Below are 13,314 nucleotides of genomic sequence, written 5' to 3' on the forward strand. Positions count from 1 at the left end.
ACTATAATGATGGTTTTCTTTTCCTGCTCTATTTATTATTTATTAAATACCTCGTTGTGAACAACACTGTCCTAGGTCTTGAATGTGATTGAATTAGAGGACTGTAGACGGGCCCAATTCGGTGTACTGATATCATTCTGAAACTTTGGATTTTATTGAAATGTGTTTAAAATTATAGAAGACATGCTTGTGGCAAACACTTTATCAGTCACTATCACGTTTCAAGATAACATTGAACCACAAATTCAATGCAATGTGTATCTACATTCTTTGGAAATGTACCAAATTTAACTAGAAACATTCAAAATTTTCTGAAGTCATTGTGAAAAAGCACCTAGGCAGAGAAATGCTAAATGACCAAGACTAAGCTAAAGTATATCTATTTCATTGGGTCTACCCTTTCATAAACTGTGAACATTAGATATGTTTAGTGCGGATATTTTCCCAAAAAGCAAAAAGGAGAGAACTGCATTTTTACAAAATGTAAGAGAAGAAATGACATAGGGGTGGGTCTTGAATGTGCAGGTCAGAAAGCTGAGAGTCTTGTCTCAAGCATGGGAACTGTGACATGGATAAATTACTCATGGCGGTTGGGCACCGTGGCTCACACCTGCAATCCCAGCACTTTGGGAGGCTGAGGCAGGCAGATCACTTGAACCCAGGAGTTGGAGACCAGCCTGGGGAACATGATGAAATCCCATCTCTACAAAAAATACAAAAATTAGCTGGGTGTGGTGGCTCGTGCCTGTAGTCACAGCTACTTGTGGGGCTGAGGTGGGGGGATCACCTGAGTCCAGGAGGTCAAGGCTGCAGTGAGCCATGATCAAGCAACTGTACTCCAGCCTGGGCACCAGAATGAGACCCTGTCTCAAAAAAAAAAAAAAAAAATCACTCTTGGAGTCTGCCAGGATTCAGAGAACTAGACAGAGAATTTCAAAAATGGAAGAATTTCTTGAATTGGCCCCGGGCTCTTTACCACGAGTTAATGTCATCTTCCTCCTGGGAAGTGTTTGACCTGGGGAAGAAGAAATGTATAAAGCTGGTTTGAGTTCCAGTTTTCACCAGACACTACGGAGTCTCTTGCAGCCCTGGCTTCTCTCTGGCTGGTGTGTTCTCTCCTGCACCATCCTGCCCTCAGCTTTCTTTTCACCTGTTCTTTGAGAGAAAAGAGGCTGAACTTCTGACTTTGTCCTTGCTGAGATGATAAAGACTAATGAATGCCTTTGAAGCCATTCACAGCATGGTAGCCTGAGGTCTTGAAGGGTTCATTTCCTCTCTTGTGGCTATGTGGTTTCGAAGTTTCATGAAGGACCGTAGTAAATAAAACATGACATATGACCAGACCTCAAAGTGGACAGAAACTAAAGCTGTATTTACACATTGTATCAGTGCTGGGAAAGGAAGGTAAGGAAGGGGAGAGAAGACAGGTTCACGTAGATGATCTCATCAGTCATTTATTCCCTAAGTGGAGGTGAGCCCTGCTGATTCTGAGATTATTCTTCTCTGGTGATGGCTTTCCTAGTGACAGGGACATGTCCAGCCTGTCGCCGATTACCCATGGAGATGAGGCAGCGTCCCTCTGGTGCTATCTCTTGTCCCTCTAAGGGGCTCTTCCAGGTGCCTTTGTTGCCATGGTTGCTCCTGAGCACACACAAGATGCTAAAAATAAATTCCAAGTGAAACTTTCCAGCTGCCTGGTAAAAGAGTTTTCTGCTCTCGTTATGTTTACATCCAATTGGCTTACAGTTGATATGCTCTGAGAAGCTGGATCAGATACAGATGCCATGCCCAGAATCAGCAGATGGGCTGGGAGTGGAGAGAAATTGCATAGGTTAAAGACTGCCAGGGGAGTCAAAAGCCTCCACTCCATGACCTTGCCTAACCATGTGCCTTTGAGAAAATGGTGTCATTTCTCAGGGTGTCAGTTTCTTTACTGGGAACTGCAGTGAGTATCAGAAGAACATTCTCATTTTAAAAGTGCAGTTATGAGTTCTGATTTTGAATCTAAAACATTTCTTCATACTAGACCTCGCTCCTGTATCAACTCTGTAAACTTTGGCAGCCAATCACTATTGTCCCAAATTATCATCTAAGAGAACTTAAAAAGTATGCCTCATGTGACTTGATGCCATCATTCATATGACAAAAGTCACACACAGACACACAGATGATGGTTGTGTTCGTTTTCCCATTCATGCACTATTTTCCTCATCCAGTAAATTATGACTGTGTTTTTTTAAGTCATCAGATTTCTTTTTTAATACAGCCAGCATTGAACTGAAAGCTATTAAGAAAAGTAAATGCCTGAGAGCATTAGGTATCAAATTAAAAGAATATAAACTTGAAATGAGATGATATTAACATAATAGGAATAAAATATCAACACAAAATATTTGTGTGTTTTCTGATTACAAAAGATGTCTATGTGAACTCTTAAACTAATTGGAAAAAAATCTCTAAAGTTAACATTTGATTTTTTACTAACAGTAGTCCTGACATTGTATAATTTAATTTCTGAGTTATAGTAATTCTGCTAATCTGAGATATAAGACGAAGGGTGAAAAAAAAAAAACCCAAGGGATAATGGGAAATATGTCCATGAATTAGATGGAAGTCTCCCAGTGACTAAATTATGTAGCTAATTAGTGCCAAAAATATTTAATATGCACCAAATGTGAAGGATTCAAAGATTCAGCTAAAATCTACTTGGTAATCTTCAGCTGTGCCCGCTCAGGGCAGCAGCTACTAGAATTCTCTAGTTACAGAACAGAATCAGAGCCTGGAAAAGGTTAGGCAAGATCCTATCATCAGGAGATACTGTTTTCAGCAACGTTTATGCCGTCTGCTGGTTTTACATGTTCCATTCCCTTATGTGGAGGAATGATTATCATCCTTTTAGGGAGGGCACAGGGGATGGTTTTTTGTTATTAGCTGTATGGAAAGTAATTAAACTTGGTAAACCTTCAAGCTTTATGTTCCAAAATTAACTCTCCTGGGCTTGGAAAGCCTTCCTAAATGACAAGAGGGTATAAGAATTGCAACGTAGAGCAGTGTAAGAACACAGATCTGAGGAAGGGTGGAGCTTGGGGACCCCATGGATTTGCAAGCAAATTTAAAAATAGAGGATTCCTTAGGAACTCTGAAAGATATTCAAATGGAAGCAAGGTCATGCTTTGAAATAGGGAGAAATGGGAGTCTTCCACTAGCTATTGATAAAAGGCAGAGAAACTGCAGAAGGGAATGAAGGTTGCATCTACAATGTCTCATAATGCCAAATAGGCCTAAGAGTAAGGCCTCTGCTTTTCCTAGCTGCAAACCAGAGATGAATAAGCAGAATTAATTTGTAGAGTGCATCCACTTTAGTAAGTGCTTTAGTTATTGAACAGGTCAAGGCCAACATTAGAACTTAGGGCAACTCAATGTATAGAGCCTTTCAGGCAGTAGGCAGAATTGAGATCATCTATTATATATATGTTGATATCTCCCTCCAAACTTCCCCTTGCACTTAACTTCTATTGTGATATTAGGACAAGAGCTAGGGGAGCTGCAAGAGATATAAGCTAAGTATGAGGTTGTATGTAGTAGGATGTAGTAATGGGGAAATTAGCACATGGAATGACTGTGATTGGATGATCAATAGTTTATGTCAGGGCCATCACGTAAAGGGTAATGCAGGACAAATGCTGCTGTACAAAGTGGCAGGTGAAGCATCACAGAATACAGAAGACAACTAATTAACCAGGTAATCGTTGCAAGACTTTTCTAAATTAGACCTGTCTATTTGGTAAATAGCTGATGGATAAATGACCCTCAATTCATTCTTTCAACAAATATTCACTGAGTGCCAAATTTATATAAGACATTGTGATAAAACCCATACTATAAAGATTAAGTGATCTCGGCCGGGCGTGGTGGTTCATGCCCGTAATCCCAGCACTTTGGGAGGCCAAAGCAGGTGGATCTCCTGAGATCGGAAGTTTGAGACCAGCCTGACCAACATGGAGAAACTCTGTCTCTACTAAAAATACAAAATTAGCTGGGCATGGTGGCACATGCCTATAATCCCAGCTACTCGGGAAGCTGAGGCAGGAGAATTGCTTGAACCAGGGAAGTGGAGATTGTGGTGAGCTGAGATCATGCCATTGCACTCCAGCCTGGGCAACAAGAGCGAAACTCTGTCTAAAAAAAAAAAAAAAAACATAAAGTGAGCTCTTTTTAAGTAAGTTACTTAAATAAATGCCTATACCTTCTGGGAAAACTCACATTTTTTTAACTAGATTTTAAGAGAGAAGAGTGTGTTTGAAACAGAAGCAGCAGCCTGAGCCAACAGTAGACAGCAGAAAATCACAGGCACACCAGGCTAGAGGCAAGAGGACAATTGGACCAGAATGAGAGATGGGCATGGAAGGTTAAGCATTGGCCCATCATGGAGGGAGGTGTAGAAAATGAAGTTTTCAGGGAAGGAGGTACCAGTAAAGATTTCTGAACAGAGACATTGCAAGAACAGAGCTGTTGTCAAGCTTAATTTGGTAATGTTATATATCAAGCTGAGTTGGCCCAGTTTGTTCAAGTTGATAATTCAGGGGTGGAGGGTAGTGGGAAGAAGCAGTAAAAATGAGTTTACATGCTCACAGAATGATGGAAACGTGAGGTTCATTGGACACTTCAGCTGGGAAATGCATATCTAAGCAAGACTCCACCACTAACGGGTTAGAAGACAATTTGAAGAACAGGCACACACAGGAATTCAGGGGTTTGTTTGTTTGTTTGTTTGTTTTGTTTTTTTGAGATGGAGTCTCACTCTGTCACCCAGGCTGGAGTGCAGTGGCATGATCTCAGCTCCCTGCAACCTCTGCCTCCTGGGTTCAAGTAATTCTTCTGCCTCAGCCTCCCGGGTAGTTGGGATTACAGGCATGCACCACCACACCCAGCTAATTTTTGTATTTTCAGTCGAGATGGGATTTCACCTTGTTGGCCAGGCTGGTCTCGAACCCCTGACCTCAAGTGATCCACCCGCCTTGGCCTCCCAAAGTGCTGGGATTACAGGTGTGAGCCACCGCACCTGGCCTGAATTCAGGATTTTTTTTTTTTTAATGTGAAAGATCAAGCTATCTGTACATGTTGGAAACAACAGAATTTCCTTTCTTTTGCTCTTGAAAGTTGGAAAGGTCTTTCATTGGTAAGACTTAATCAGCCTCTCTGCCTCCTGTGTCTTGAAGGTATTAAAGTTGAGCCCACTGCTGTACCCTTAAGCCCTGGCCCAAGACCCGTTGATGAGCAAATGATGTGTTTATTTACAAAAGGGCAGACAATATTGCTGGAGAAACCACTCATGTAGCCCACATTATCTTCCTAGAAAATTACAAAACTATATCAAACCATATAAAAGTCATTCCTAATATCCCAACTGAGTATAGGATGGGTTACAAGAAAAAGAAAGTGAAGGTGAAAAAGCCAGTAAGGAGTTTACTACACTAGTATTAGGGAAAGTCAATAGGACCCTAAACTAAGTTGGTGGTAGGGGAAATGGAAAAGCAGAGAGAGAAGACAAATCTCACAAGGTGGAATACAGATAAATTGGTGAGAGCTAAAAGACGACTGACATTTAGCAAGAACAGGGGAGACAGACAGGGAACTGGCGTAGAAGTCAGGCAAGGTCAGTGTCAGATGCACTGGTCTGGAAGTGATAGGAGGCTATCTGACTTGAGACTATGGCAAATGTGGAGCTAGAATTCGAGGAGGAGCAGGGTGGCAGAGGGAAATTTGGGAACTATCTGCAAAGAGGTATTTGAAGAATTGGAGGAGATGTCTAAGTGAGTCATATATGGAGATGGAGTTTTGCCAATTTTTGAAAATATGAAATATGTGACAACCAAATCTATGTTGCATTTTTTTTCTTGACTGTTAAGACTGGCCTGACTTCTCATTTATCTTAGTCTTTTTTTTTTTTTCTGGAGTCCTGTTGCTTCTCACTCAATGACTTCTTATCTCATGTAGGGATCCCAGCCCTTGCAAAGTACTGGGCACTTTGTTTGGCTTCCCCAGAGCCCACCCCTATCCCCTGCTCCCTTGTTACTCTCTGCTACAGCAGGGATATAGGTGAATACTCATTGTTTTTGCCTCTCTTCTGGCTGGAGGGACACCTGTGACTGACAGGCTGGAAGAGTTTGAGGGGAGGCCAAAAGAAACAAACGGGCCTAATCCGCCTCTTTCCCTTTCTCTATCCTACCCGCTACACAGACATTGTTCCTGGAGCCAGGGCAGCCCTACCTATTCCACCGAAGCAACAAACATGGGGAAATGCCAAGAGAATTTCAGAGGCAATGAACCAGACAGAGTTAAGCCTCCAAAACCATGCCAGCAGCCCTCTGCCTCCAATCTTCCTGCTATGTGAGCAAATGAAATCCCTGTTTGTGCAAGCCACTTTTATGTCAGGTTTTCTGTGACTTCTAGCCAAACATATTCCTAACTGATGTACCCTGCCTGTTTTTTGGAGGTGGGGGGCAGTTTGAGGGATGCCCAAGAGGTGTGTTCCAGTTTTCTATTGCTGTATAACAAACAACCTCAGAGCATAGTGACTTAAAGGAACAATAACCATTTGTTTTACTCACAAATCTGTAATTTGGACAGGGCTCAGTGGAGATAGTTTTTCTGCTCCAAGGGTGTCAGCTGGAGAAGCTCAATAGGGAACAGAAGGATACACTTTCAAGATGGTTTACTCATATCACTAACTAGCTGATTTTGGCTATTGGATGGAGGAAATCAGGGTCTGGAGCCAGAGGCCTCCATTTCCCTCCATGTGGGCCTCTATGTAGCTGCTGGGCTTCCTCACAATATGGAAGCTGGGTTTCAATAGAGAACGTAGCAAGAGAACAATGAAGGTCTGTGGCATGTTTATAATCTCTCCTTAGATGTTACCAAGCATCACATCTACCATACTCCATCAGTCAAGTCAATTGTAAACACACACCCAAGTTTAAGGGAAGTATCATTGCCATCTCTTGATAGGGATGTGGCAAGGCCCTAGAATATATGGGATGAAAAATATATGGGATGCAGACATCTTTGGAAAATATAATCTGCTAGAAGGAATTTTATAAGATTCATGTATAAGCTACATGAATAAAGGTGTACTTTATTCATTCATTTATTTATTGTTGCTCTCTAGAGATTATGTGTGACACTTATAGAAAAGAAGAGAGAGTTTTGATTTATTGCAATAATTCTGCCAATTTTTTTCAAATAGGAGAAGTCATAATGGACTCACGGGTAACGTGCCTTCTCTTTGTGGTATTAACCAAATATCCCAAGATTTGTCTTGATGATCAAATACATTTTGGAGAGTCACAGTTAATCCCATTCATTTAAAGGTATCCTCTTTGGGGTATAGTTGTAGAGGACCTGGTATGTTTTGCCTGTCCCTGACTAAGTAAGAAAACTCCACTGTGAGGGCAAGAATTGAGTGTGTGTGTGTGTGTGTGTGTGTGTGTGTGTGCTGGGGGCCCTTTGATAGATTGGAAGGTTGGAATATAGCACAGAGCCACCTCACAACCTCACAAGAGAACAAACATAATATCCTTCAGTCCTAGAAAGAGCTGCAAATACCGTGAAATAGTTCTCTGTAGACAGAATTCCCTTGTGTTGTTTGTGCAGTCATGTCAGAAAATATAAAAGGATGCTATGCTGAGTAGTCAGTCTGCTCTCAGACCCAACCCTTGCCCTTGCTTTGCTCTGCTGTAGCACATGGAACTACATTTCTGAAGCTACCTGGCCAGTCAGGGGTCCTACTAGAAGATTAGAGTGTGAGAGAAAAGGAGGAACTAGGGTCTTCTCCTATGTCTTTCCATTCCTCTGCGGTCCTTGGCCATGTCTGTGTCTCCCTGCATGGTAGGCGGCTTTGACAATGGCTCCAGAGAACCCACCCTCCTAGTATTCATGCCCTTGTGTAACACCTTCTCCTTGAATGTGAGCTGGACTTATTTCAATGAATAGAACGTGGCAAGGGTAATGGGATGTCACTTCTAAGCTTAGGTGAAAAAGAGATTGTGACTTCTGCATTGCTCCCATGCTTTCTTCCCTTCTCAGCTGTTTGCTCTGATGAAGCCAGTTACCATGTTCTGAGCTACCTGATGTGGGAAGAAATTGAGGAAGATCTCTGGCCAACCACCAGGGATGAGCTGAGTCCTGCCAACCATTGCTTGAGTGAGCAGCCCCACCCCCAGTTGGGCCTTCACATGATTGCAGCCCTGCCTGGCTAATACATTGATTACAGACTTGAGCAACACAGAGACAGGGGACCCAGCTAAGCCATGCCTGGATTCTTCACCCACAGAAACTGTGAGAAAGTACAGGATGTTGTTTTAAGCCACAGGGCTTAGGGTGATGTGTTCCACTGTCAAAGATGACGAATACACAGAGGCTCCAGTTCCTTCCAGAAGCTCCTTGCTCTGTTATCAGCAGATGGGGTGGGGCTGGGCTCTGGTAGCTTTATCCACTGTCACTTAGCTGTGGGGGTCAAAGTGGCTGTCTGCTGTTGCTAAGTGCCTCACTGTCCCATGTTTGGGTTTTCCAATCCCTTATCACCTGTAAAACTTATTCCTATATGAACTTCCTGCCTTGAGTAGTTTTTGTTTTTCTACATGAATCCTGTCTGAAAAGATTACAGCTCACAAATTTGGTAAAATGCCTCTTGTTTGTGTCCATAAACTTTTTCTTCTTTCCATAAAAGTCAGAGGTCCAAAGGTACAGGGCGAGAGCTGGTAGTGCAGTATGAGTGAATACTATGATGTCCAGCACCAGAAGCATGGAAGGCGTAGCAGAGAAATAACGTCTACTTTCATATCTAACTTTGTGTTTGTAATTTTGAAATCTTTTTTTTTAGGCACCAACCTAATTTAATAGCAAATAAGTAATCAAGACACATGTTATTACACAAATATTGAAGGTGACAGTAGTTTGCATCTTTATCATGTTGATACACATGTATTCTTGAAAAGTCCTGGGTTTTATGATATTTGTTTTCAAAATAGTTGCAAAGCATGTTCTTTACACTAATCTAAAATGACCTACATAGGCTGGGTGTGGGGACTCATGCCTGTAATCCCAGCACTTTGGAAGGCTGAGGTGTGCAGATCACCTGAGGTCAGGAGTTTGAGAGCAGCCTGGCCAACAAGGTGAAATACTGTCTCCACTAAAAATCCAAAAATTAGCTAGGCATGGTGGTTCACACCTGTAGTCCCAGTTACTTGGGAGGCTGAGGCACAAGAATCACTTGAACACGGGAGACAGAGGTTGCAGGGAGTCAAAATTGCACCACTGCACTCCAGTCTGGACAACAGAGGGAAACTCTGTCTCAAAAATAATAATAATAAATAAATAAAATGACCTGCATAATCTAAAATAACCTATATCAAGAAAAGTTTAAAAATACAACTAAATTCAAACACTTAAATATGAAAGACAAGCTGCCAAATAAATAATGCATGTTTACAGAAATTTCAGGGAACTGCCACTTAGCTTTGTAAGTTTAATAGATAAAAAGATTAAAATCATCTAATAATAAATTATTTCTATAACATGAATAGCATCCATTACAAAAGTTTTAGTAATAGTATAGTTTCACAAATACAAATTGCTCTTAAATTACATATACAAATAATTCTATGACCAATATTTTTTAAAAACTAGTAAATTATCTACCATATATCTATCACTCATAATCCTATAACTTTTTTTCTTTTTTTGGTAGTGTCTCACTATATTGCCTGGGCTGGACTCTGCATGTCACCTAGGCTGGTATGGAACTCCTGAGCTCAAGCAATCCTCCTGCCTCAGCCTCCCAAAATGCTGGGATTATAGGTATGAGCCACCGTGCCCAGCCCATAATCCTGCAATTTTAGCAATATTTTACACAAACGTAAAGAAGACACACAAATTTATTTAACCTTCACTTTCATCAATCTGTGCCTGCCCCCCAGTTCAGACACATTGGATATCAAAACTGTTAAAGGCCTAAAAAAATGCAATTAAAGTAACTTTAAATTAAAATAGTTTTAAAACAACAAAGGTTCCTGTTGATTTTGAATTATCACAGGAGAAACTTGGAAACCTTTGTAGTTTTCCTTTAAACTTTGAAATTCTGTGATCTGTGACTCCATTGCTTAGAAATTATTTCTACTCCACTCAACCAACCTTTAAAATGAAATAAAAATGATAACCTTCTAACTTTAATTACCTTAATTCATAGAAAACAGTAAGGAGGCAAGGAGGTGAACAACTCTTTGGTCATTAGCTTTAAGAAGAAATATCCTGCCTAAAACAGGCTGTTATCAGAAGAAACACAGAAGCACAACAAATTGTATTTAGAAAGTGGCATTGTCTGAAGAATCAGAAATAGTTCCCTTCTATACTTGAGCAGAGGCCTCTCTGAGTACAGTGGCTTCTGCTAACCTTGAAGGATTGCATGCTTCCATCCATTCATTACAGATTCTTACATCCTAAGAGCCAGGAGGGATCTTAGAGGTTATTAATTCCCCTTCCATAGTTGACAGCCAAACAAATTGAGGTGCTCAGTGATCAAGTGCAGTCCCTAAATCTCATAGCTTGTCTGTTGCAGAGCCAGGCTAGACCTCAGACCACCTGGCTCCCAGTTTAATGAAAGAAGAAATTGCATAACCTGGCAAATACGGTTAACATGTAAGATCAACTTAATGGCTTTATCTTCCCTTAGAGTCAAATTCAAGACTGCATGTAGGAGAGTCTCAGTTGTCAACTTTTTGGTGGTAGAACCTGTCTTACCTGAATGATAAACATTCTGTCATGAAAAGCAATAGTCATGGGAGTGATGAAATGGTCACAGGTGAATCATTAGGTTGCAACAAAGATGAATAATATTATCGTTTTCTCTGTGTGTCCAAACTGTTCCCAAGCTAGGAGCCAGATTGTAGTCTCTTTCCCTGATGCATTTTTTTTTTTTTTTTGAGATGGAGTCTCGCTCTGTAGCCCAGGCTGGAGTGCAGTGGCACGATCTCGGCTCACTGCAATCTCTGCCTCCTGGGTTCATGCCATTCTCCTGCCTCAGTCTCCCGAGTAGCTGGGATTACAGGCGCCCGCCACCACATCCGGCTCATTTTTGTATTTTTAGTAGAGACGGGGTTTCACCATGTTGGTCAGGCTGGTCTCCAACTCCTGATCTCGTGATCTGCGGGCCTCTGCCCCCCAAAGTGCTGGGATTACAGGCATGAGTCACCGCGCCCAGCCTCCTTGATACACTTTACTGTCCTTTTAATTAGCCTTATCTATTTCTCTACTTATAAATGGAATAAACTTTTTTTTTTCACAGCAGCTACAAAAAGTAACGCAGCATCTTATTTTGACACCATGTCTTATTTCCTTTGGCTCTTTGGAAAGAGCCAAAAAGGCTTAGTTAGCTAAGTTTATGTTCTGAAGAAGCATGGAAAAGCAGGTTAAAGTTCTGTAGGTACCCAATACTAGATTCTGCACACAAAAGTAGAAATAAAATCTGTTTTCTCTCAAGCTAAAATAGAATTTCCCTATTCAGTTCTACAGCTCAATATACACGCTGACTAAACATTTCGAGGACAGAAGATTGTGCTAAGGCTGTTTTTTCAATATAAAAAATACTCATTTAAATTAAAATTACTGGGTGGATCACATGATATTTAAGAATTTAAGGAGGATGGAAAATTATGCCCATGTCGCATAGATGGGCTTATGTGGTACTCAGAGATTCAGAATTTTTTACATTTCCTCATATCTGTTAACTGAATTTGATTTTCTTGCTCACCCTTGCAGCCAGAATGTAAAAATGAAGGAAATGATAAAAAACAAAGAAAAAGAAGAAACTTAGCAAAGCAAGAATTTAAGGTAAAAAGTCCAGCTTAAAATCTTAGGTAGCACATGTATACTTAGGTATACATTTATTTTATCAGGAAACTTTATCTTAAAGAATAAATAACCCTTTTTGCATTGTCTCTAAACTGGAAACTATTTCACCATATTTGGTTCAAAAACAACCTTAATACACTATAACTTTGTGCTAAGGCCAATGAAAAAGTTGTTAAGATACAGGAAAATACTGCTTTTATCAGACTTAGCTGCAGAGTGTGAAGAGGTGGGGAATGGGTAAAAATTAGAGAAAAGTAATGGCTACAAAGTACCTGGGAAAGGCATTTTAATCCAATCCAAACTAAACCTCTTTCCCACTGGTCAATGTCTGGCATTCTTTGGGGCTGACCTTAGCATCGTATCCCTTCCTGGCTGCTGGAGTGGATTCAAGTCCTTTTTCCTTTTTCCTTTTTTTTAAATTGTCTTCTTGTTTGTCTCTTCCACTAGAGATTTAGTTCAATACATCTTTGCAACTGCAGTGCCTACCACTGTGCTTGGCATATAGTAGCACACGAAGAAAATTTGGTAAGTGGATAGATGGATGGATGAACAGATGGATGGATGGGTGGATGGATGGATGGATGGGTGGATGGATGGATGGATGAGTGAATGGATGAATGGATGGATGGATGGATGGATGGAAGGATGGATGAATGGATAAATGGATAGATGGATGGATGAAGGAATGAAAAAAGTGAATGAATGGGCATTTATCTTCCAGTTGTTTTACATCCTTGTTGATATGGTTTGGCTCTGTGTCTCCACCCAAATCTTATCTTGAATTGTACTCCCATAATTCCCATGTGTTGTAGGAGGGACCTGGTGGGAGATAGTTTGAATCATGGGGGTGGTTTCCCACATACTATTCTCAAGGTAGTGCATAAGTCTCACGAGATTTGATGGTTTTATCAGGGGTTTCCACTTTTGCATCTTCCTCATTTTCTCTTGCCTCCACCATGTAAGAAGTGCCTTTCACCTCCTGCCATGATTCTGAGGCCTCCCCAGCCATGTGGAACTGTAAGTCCAATTAAACCTCTTTTTCTTCCAAGTTTCTTTATGTCTTCATCAGCAGCGTGAAAATGGACTAATACACTTGTCACCTGCCCTACACTCTTTGGGGCTTTTCAGGCTTAAACTGGATATAAACCAGTTTCACCTATGAGATAGACCTAAGCCATTGAAGCCTCTCTCCCCAGGAGGGTGCTAAATACATACATGTTTGTTAAGTGACAATGCTAAAGAGAGATTCTCTGATCTCCAAATAACATGTACGAAATCAAGATTACTAACATTTCTTTACAAGAAATAAGGAAAACAATGTTTGGAATGAATGAGCTCAGTGCTTTAACTATATGTTTACAATCAATACAGATGCACTTCCTCTTTGGTGTCTTTCCCCAGTGCACA

This window comes from Pan paniscus, chromosome 1 (genome assembly GCF_029289425.2).
Source record: "Pan paniscus chromosome 1, NHGRI_mPanPan1-v2.0_pri, whole genome shotgun sequence".
NCBI lineage: Eukaryota > Metazoa > Chordata > Mammalia > Primates > Hominidae > Pan > Pan paniscus.